This window comes from Carcharodon carcharias, chromosome 14 (assembly GCF_017639515.1).
Source record: "Carcharodon carcharias isolate sCarCar2 chromosome 14, sCarCar2.pri, whole genome shotgun sequence".
Classification (NCBI taxonomy): domain Eukaryota; kingdom Metazoa; phylum Chordata; class Chondrichthyes; order Lamniformes; family Lamnidae; genus Carcharodon; species Carcharodon carcharias.
In genome coordinates this window covers 124,463,860-124,471,359 of record NC_054480.1, presented here as the reverse complement: position 1 = coordinate 124,471,359, position 7,500 = coordinate 124,463,860, and positions in this window count along the sequence as shown.

Below are 7,500 nucleotides of genomic sequence, written 5' to 3'. Positions count from 1 at the left end.
GAGAGTGACCCACAGACCGAGAGAGAGAGTGACCCACAGACCGAGAGAGAGAGTGACCCACAGCCCGAGAGAGAGAGTGACCCACAGACTGAGAGAGAGTGACCCACAGACTGAGAGAGAGTGACCCACAGACTGAGAGAGAGCGACCCACAGACTGAGAGAGAGTGAGAGAAATAGAGAGAGACCCAGAGAGAGAGACCGACCCAGAGAGAGGGAGACACCCAGAGAGAGAGAGAGACCCAGGGAGAGAGAGAGAGACCCAGAAACTGAGAGAGAAAAAGAGAGGGACACCCAGAGACTGTGAGAGAGAGAGACCCAGAGCTTGAGAGAGAGAGAGAGAGAGAGAGAGAGAGAGAGACCCGGAGACCGAGAGAGAGAGACCCGGAAACCGAGAGAGAGAGACCCGGAGACCGAGAGAGAGAGACCCGGAGACCGAGAGAGAGAGACCCGGAGACCGAGAGAGAGAGACCCGGAGACCGAGAGAGAGAGACCCGGAGACCGAGAGAGAGAGACCCGGAGACCGAGAGAGAGAGAGACCCGGAGACCGAGAGAGAGAGAGACCCGGAGACCGAGAGAGAGAGACCCGGAGACCGAGAGAGAGAGACCCGGAGACCGAGAGAGAGACCCAGAGACGGAGAGAGAGAGAGAGACACCCAGAGACCGAGAGAGAGCGAGAGAGAGAGAGACCCACAGACTGAGAGAGAGAGAGAGAGAGAGAGAGAGAGAGAGACACGCAGGGACCGAGAGAGAGAGACACCCAGAGACCGAGAGAGAGATAGACCCACAGACAGAGAGAGAGAGAGACACCCAGAGACCGAGAGAGAGAGAGACCAAGAGACCGAGATAGAGAGAGACCCACAGATCGAGAGAGTGACCCACAGAGCAAGAGAGAGAGAGAGAGAGAGAAAGAGAGAGAGACCCAGACAGAGAGAGAGACCGACCCAGAGAGAGGGAGACACCCAGAGAGAGAGAGAGAGAGACCCAGAGAGAGAGACCCAGAAACTGAGAGAGAAAAAGAGAGAGACACCCAGAGACTGAGAGAGGGAGAGAGACCCAGAGCTCGAGAGAGAGGGAGAGAGAGAGAGACCTGGAGAATGAGAGAGAGAGCGAGACCGAGAGAGAGCGAGCGAGACTGAGAAAGAGAGAGCGAGACCGAGAAAGAGAGAGAGAGCGAGACCGAGAAAGAGAGAGCGAGACCGAGAAAGAGAGAGCGAGACCGAGAAAGAGAGAGAGAGAGCGAGACCGAGAAAGAGAGAGAGAGCGAGACCGAGAAAGAGAGAGAGAGCGAGACCGAGAAAGAGAGAGAGAGCGAGACCGAGAAAGAGAGAGAGAGCGAGACCGAGAAAGAGAGAGAGAGCGAGACCGAGAAAGAGAGAGAGAGCGAGACCGAGAAAGAGAGAGAGAGCGAGACCGAGAAAGAGAGAGCGAGCGAGACCGAGAAAGAGAGAGAGAGCGAGACCGAGAAAGAGAGAGCGAGCGAGACCGAGAAAGAGAGAGCGAGCGAGACCGAGAAAGAGAGAGCGAGCGAGACCGAGAAAGAGAGAGCGAGCGAGACCGAGAAAGAGAGAGAGAGCGAGACCGAGAAAGAGAGAGAGAGCGAGACCGAGAAAGAGAGAGAGAGCGAGACCGAGAAAGAGAGAGAGAGCGAGACCGAGAAAGAGAGAGAGAGCGAGACCGAGAAAGAGAGAGAGAGCAAGACCGAGAAAGAGAGAGAGAGCAAGACCGAGAAAGAGAGAGAGAGCGAGACCCAGAGACCGAGAGAGCGAGACCCAGAGACCGAGAGAGCGAGACCCAGAGACCGAGAGAGAGAGACCCGGAGACCGAGAGAGAGAGAGACCCGGAGACCGAGAGAGAGAGAGAGACCCGGAGACCGAGAGAGAGAGACCCGGAGACCGAGAGAGAGAGACCCGGAGACCGAGAGAGAGAGACCCGGAGACCGAGAGAGAGACCCAGAGACGGAGAGAGAGAGAGAGACACCCAGAGACCGAGAGAGAGCGAGAGAGAGAGAGACCCACAGACTGAGAGAGAGAGAGAGAGAGAGAGAGAGACACCCAGAGACCGAGAGAGAGAGACACCCAGAGACCGAGAGAGAGATAGACCCACAGACAGAGAGAGAGAGAGACACCCAGAGACCGAGAGAGAGAGAGACCAAGAGACCGAGATAGAGAGAGACCCACAGATCGAGAGAGTGACCCACAGAGCAAGAGAGAGAGAGAGAGAGAGAAAGAGAGAGAGACCCAGACAGAGAGAGAGACCGACCCAGAGAGAGGGAGACACCCAGAGAGAGAGAGAGAGAGACCCAGAGAGAGAGACCCAGAAACTGAGAGAGAAAAAGAGAGAGACACCCAGAGACTGAGAGAGGGAGAGAGACCCAGAGCTCGAGAGAGAGGGAGAGAGAGAGAGACCTGGAGAATGAGAGAGAGAGCGAGACCGAGAAAGAGAGAGAGAGCGAGACCGAGAAAGAGAGAGAGAGCGAGACCGAGAAAGAGAGAGCGAGCGAGACCGAGAAAGAGAGAGAGAGCGAGACCGAGAAAGAGAGAGAGAGCGAGACCGAGAAAGAGAGAGAGAGCGAGACCGAGAAAGAGAGAGAGAGCGAGACCGAGAAAGAGAGAGAGAGCGAGACCCAGAGACCGAGAGAGCGAGACCCAGAGACCGAGAGAGCGAGACCCAGAGACCGAGAGAGCGAGACCCAGAGACCGAGAGAGAGAGACCCAGAGACCGAGAGAGAGAGACCCAGAGACCGAGAGAGAGAGACCCAGAGAGAGAGACCCAGAGACCGAGAGAGAGAGACCCAGAGACCGAGAGAGAGAGAGACCCAGAGACCGAGAGAGAGAGACACCCAGAGACCGAGAGAGAGAGAGACCCAGAGACTGAGAGAGAGAGAGAGACACCCAGAGACCGAGAGAGAGAGAGACCCAGAGACCGAGAGAGAGAGAGACCCAGAGACCGAGAGAGAGAGAGACCCAGAGACCGAGAGAGAGAGAGAGACACCCAGAGACCGAGAGAGCGATTGAGAGAGAGAGAGAGAGCGAGAGAGAGACCCACAGACTGAGAGAGAGAGACACCCAGAGACCGAGAGAGAGAGAGACCCACAGACAGAGTGAGAGAAAGAGACACCCAGAGACCGAGAGAGAGAGACCAAGAGACCGAGAGAGAGAGAGACCCACAGACAGAGAGAGAGAGTGACCCACAGACAGAGAGAGAGAGTGACCCACAGACAGAGAGAGAGAGTGACCCACAGACAGAGAGAGAGAGTGACCCACAGACCAAGGGAGAAAGAGAGTGACCCAGACAGAGAGAGAGACCGAGCCAGAGAGAGGGAGACACCCAGAGAGAGAGAGAGAGACCCAGAAACTGAGAGAGAAAAAGAGAGACACCCAGAGACTGAGAGAGAGAGAGAGACCCAGATCTCGAGAGAGGGAGAGAGAGAGAGAGCCACATACTGAGAGAGAGAGAGAGAGAGACACCCAGAGACCGAGAGAGAGAGAGACAGAGACCCAGAGACCGAGAGAGAGAGAGAGACACCCAGAGACCGAGAGAGAGAGAGACCCACAGACTGAGAGACAGAGAGACACCCAGAGACCGAGAGAGAGAGAGACCCAGAGACCGAGAGAGAGAGAGAGAGAGAGAGACCCAGAGACTGTGAGAGAGACACCCAGAGACCGAGAGAAAGAGAGAGCCAGAGACCAGGAGATAGACCCAGAGACCGAGAGAGAGAGAGAAAGAGAGAGAGAGAAACCCAAGACTCAGAGAGAGAGAGAGAGAGACCCAGATACTGAGAGAGACCCAAGGACCGATAGAGTGAGAGAGAGAGAGAGAGAGGCACAGACAGAGAAAGAGAGAGAGAGAGAGAGATCCAGAGACTGAGAGAGGGAGACCCAGCGACCGAGAGAGAGAGAGACCCAGAGAGAGAGAGAGACACTCCCAGATACCGAGAGAAAGACAGAGACCGAGACCCAGAGACCGAGAGAGAGAGACCGAGTCCCAGAGACCGAGAGAGAGAGAGAGACCCAGAGACCGAGAGAGAGACCCAGAGACCGAGAGAGAGACCCAGAGACCGAGAGAGAGACCCAGAGACCGAGAGAGAGACCCAGAGACCGAGAGAGAGACCCAGAGACCGAGAGAGAGACTCCCAGATACCAAGAGAGAGACAGAGACCGAGACCCAGAGAGAGAGAGAGACCGAGACCCAGAGAGAGAGAGAGACCGAGACCCAGAGAGAGAGAGACCGAGACCCAGAGACCGAGAGAGAGAGAGAGACCCAGATACTGAGAGAGACCCAAAGACCGAGAGAGACCCAAAGACCGAGAGAGACCCAAAGACCGAGAGAGAGAGAGAGCGATAGTGAGAGAGAGACCCAGAGAGGGAGACCCAGAGACTGAGAGAGAGAGTGACCCAGAGACCGAGAGAGAGAGTGACCCAGAGACCGAGAGAGAGAGTGACCCAGAGACCGAGAGAGAGAGTGACCCAGAGACCCAGAGAGAGAGTGACCCAGAGACCCAGAGAGAGAGAGACCCAGAGACCCAGAGAGAGAGAGACCCAGACAGAGAGAGTGACCGACCCAGAGAGAGGGAGACACCCAGAAAGAGAGAGAGAGCCCCAGGGAGAGAGAGAGAGACCCAGAAACTGAGAGAGAAAAAGAGAGAGACACCCAGAGACTGAGAGAGAGAGAGACCCAGAGCACGAGAGAGAGAGAGAGAGAGAGAGAGACCCAGACTGAGAGAGAGAGAGAGACACCCAGAGACCAAGAGAGAGAGAAAGAGAGAGACCCAGAGACCCAGAAAGAGAGAGAGAGAGACCCGGAGACCGAGAGAGAGAGACCCAGAGACAGAGAGAGAGAGAGACCCAGAGACTGAGAGAGAGAGAGACCCAGAGACTGAGAGAGAGAGAGAGAGAGAGAGAGAGGGAGAGAGAGAGAGAGAGAGAGGGAGACCCAGAGACTGAGAGAGAGAGAGAGAGACACCCAGAGACTGAGAGAGAGCGAGAGAGAGAGAAAGAGAGACCCACAGACTGAGAGGGAGAGAGAGAGACACCCAGAGACCGAGAGAGAGAGAGACCCAGAAACCGAGAGAGTGACCCACAGACCGAGAGAGAGAGAGAGAGAAAGAGAGAGAGACCCAGACAGAGAGAGAGACCGACCCAGAGAGAGGGAGACACCCAGAGAGAGAGAGAGACACCCAGAGCTCGAGAAAGAGAGAGAGAGAGAGAGAGAGAGAGACACAGACTGAGAGAGAGAGAGAGAGACCCAGAGTCCGAGGGAGAGAGAGAGAGACCCAGAGTCCGAGGGAGAGAGAGAGATAGTAAGAGAGAGACTCAGCGAGAGAGAGACACCCAGAGACCAAGACAGAGAGAGACCGAGACCCAGAGTCCGAGAGAGACCGAGAAACAGTGACCGAGAGAGAGACCCCCAGAGACTGAGAGAGAGAGAGAAAGTGAGAGGCAGAGACCAAGATACTCAGAGAGAGAGAGACACAAAAACCGATAGAGAGAGAGAGAGAGACCCAGACAGAGAGGGAGAGAGAACCAGAGAGAGGGAGACACCCACAGAGAGAGAGACCCAGAGACCGAGAGAGAGAGAGAGAGAGAGAGAGACCCAGAGACCGAGAGAGAGAGAGACCCAGAGACCGAGAGAGAGAGAGACCAGAAGAATGAGAGAGAGAGAGATCCAGAGACTGAGAGAGAGAGACCCAGAGACCGAGAGAGAGAGCGAGACCCAGAGACCGAGAGAGAGAGAGAGAGACCCAGAAACCGAGAGAGAGAGAGACCCAGAGAAAGAGAGAGAGAGATCCAGAGACTGAGAGAGCGAGACCCAGAGACCGAGAGAGAGAGGGAGACCCAGAGAGAGAGAGAGAAAGAGAGACCCAGAAACCAAGAGAGAGAGAGAGAGAGAGAGAGAGAGTGTCCCAGAAACCGAGAGAGAGAGACCGAGACCCAGAGAGAGAGAAAGAGACTCAGAGACCGAGAGACCCAGTGACCGAGTGAGAGAGAGAGACAGACCGTGACACAAAGACTGAGAGAGACCGTGGCCCAAAGAGAGAGAGAGAGACACCCAGAGACCGAGAGAGACACCCAGAGACCGAGAGAGACACCCAGAGACCGAGAGAGAGACCCAGAGACCGAGAGAGAGACCCAGAGACCGAGAGAGAGACCCAGAGACCGAGAGAGAGACCCAGAGACCGAGAGAGAGAGAGATAGACCGCAAGGGAGAGAGAGACCCAGAGTACGAGAGAGAGAGAGAGATAGTGAGAGAGAGACTCAGGGATAGAGAGAGACACCCAGAGACCGAGAGAGAGAGAGAGACCCAGAGACCGAGAGAGAGAGACCCAGAGACCGAGAGAGAGAGACCCAGAGACCGAGAGAGAGAGAGAGATCCAGAGACTGAGAGAGAGAGAGAGAGAGACCCAGAGACCGAGAGAGAGGGAGAGAGGGAGACACCCAGAGACCGAGAGAGAGGGAGAGAGGGAGACACCCAGAGACCGAGAGAGAGACCCAGAGACCGAGAGAGAGAGCGAGACCCAGAAAAAGAGAGAGAGAGAGACCCAGAGACCGAGAGAGAGACACCCAGAGACCAAGAGAGAGAAAGAGAGAGAGAGACCCAGACAGAGAGAGAGAGAGACTCAGAGAGAGAGAGAGAGAGAGAGACACCCAGAGACCAAGACAGAGAGAGACCGAGACCCAGAGACCGAGAGAGAGACCCCTAGAGACTGAGAGAGAGAGACACAGAGACCCAGAGAGAGAGAAAGAAAGAGAGACCCAGAGACCGAGAGAGAGGGAGACGAGAAACTGAGAGAGAGAGAGAGACCCAGAGACCGAGAGATAGAGAGAGAGAGACCCAGAGACCGAGAGAGAGAGCGAGACCCAGAAAGAGAGAGAGAGACCCAGAGATCGAGAGGGAGAGAAGTAGACCCAGAGACCGAGAGAGAAAGAGAGACCCAGAAACTGAGAGAGAGAGAGACCCAGAGAGAGAAGAGTGACCCAGACACAGAGAGAGAGAGACCCATAGAGAGAGAGAGAGAGAGAGAGATCCAGAGACTGAGAGAGGGAGACCCAGAGAGGGAGAGAGAGACCCAGAGACCGAGAGAGAGAGACAGACCCAGAGAGAGAGAGAAACAGAGAGAGACCCAGAGAGAAAGAGAGAGAGTCCCAAAAACCCAGAGAGAGAGTGAGAGACCCAGAAACTGGGAGAGAGAGAGACCGAGACCCAGAGTCAGAGAAAGAGACTCAGAGACCGAGAGACCCAGTGACCGAGTGAGAGAGAGAGAGACCATGACCCAGAGACAGAGACAGAGACCCAGAGACCAAGAGAGAGAGAGAGACCGAGACCCAGAGTCAGAGACCCAGAGACCGAGACAGAGACAGAGACAGAGACCCAAATACTGAGAGACACCCAAATACTGAGAGAGACCCAAATACCGAAAGAGAGAGAGAGACACACCCAGAGAGAGAGACAGAGAGAGAGAGAGAGACAGAGAGACCAAGACCCAGAGAGCAAGAGAGAGAC